The sequence below is a fragment of the Atta cephalotes genome (assembly GCF_000143395.1).
Source record: "Atta cephalotes unplaced genomic scaffold scaffold00031, whole genome shotgun sequence".
Classification (NCBI taxonomy): Eukaryota; Metazoa; Arthropoda; class Insecta; order Hymenoptera; family Formicidae; genus Atta; species Atta cephalotes.
Genome location: NW_012130095.1, coordinates 2,083,959 through 2,084,555, shown reverse-complemented (window position 1 = coordinate 2,084,555; position 597 = coordinate 2,083,959).

The window sequence follows — 597 nt, the reverse complement described above, 5'->3', positions numbered from 1 at the left end:
ATTGTGTAATAGCTGTACTAATTACAAATCTGAATAGTAATGCTATTTTATCATGATATATATAATATATATATATATATATATATATATATATATAGTTTTTCTTTAGTAGCTTTTCTGAAAAGGGGTCATGAATACTATTCAATTCAAAATTGTGAGTAGAAAATCCATTGTTTCATTTAAAAATGCATAAATGCTCTATTTTATTCAGAATTATGAATAAGAAATTTTTCGTTTTAATTCAACCGAGTTAAAAAGTTGTACTGTAAAAATATATCTTGAATTCTTCATTTAATAGAGATATAAAAAATTACGTAAATATGTGCAATAAATGTTACATATGTAAATTCTTTATTTTTATCTAAATTAATATCTAAATTAATATCTAAATTTAATTAATATCTAAATTAATCGCTTTTATATATATTTTATATTAATACGTTTTCTTTATTATACAGCTAGTGTTTTTTTGTATAAAAGTTTTAAAATTTTTTTGTATAAAAGTTTTAAAATAATAACTATAGAAATATAGAATTTCATGTAATTACTACTTTAATTTATTTAAACTTTTACATATATAAAATTTTTTTATATGGA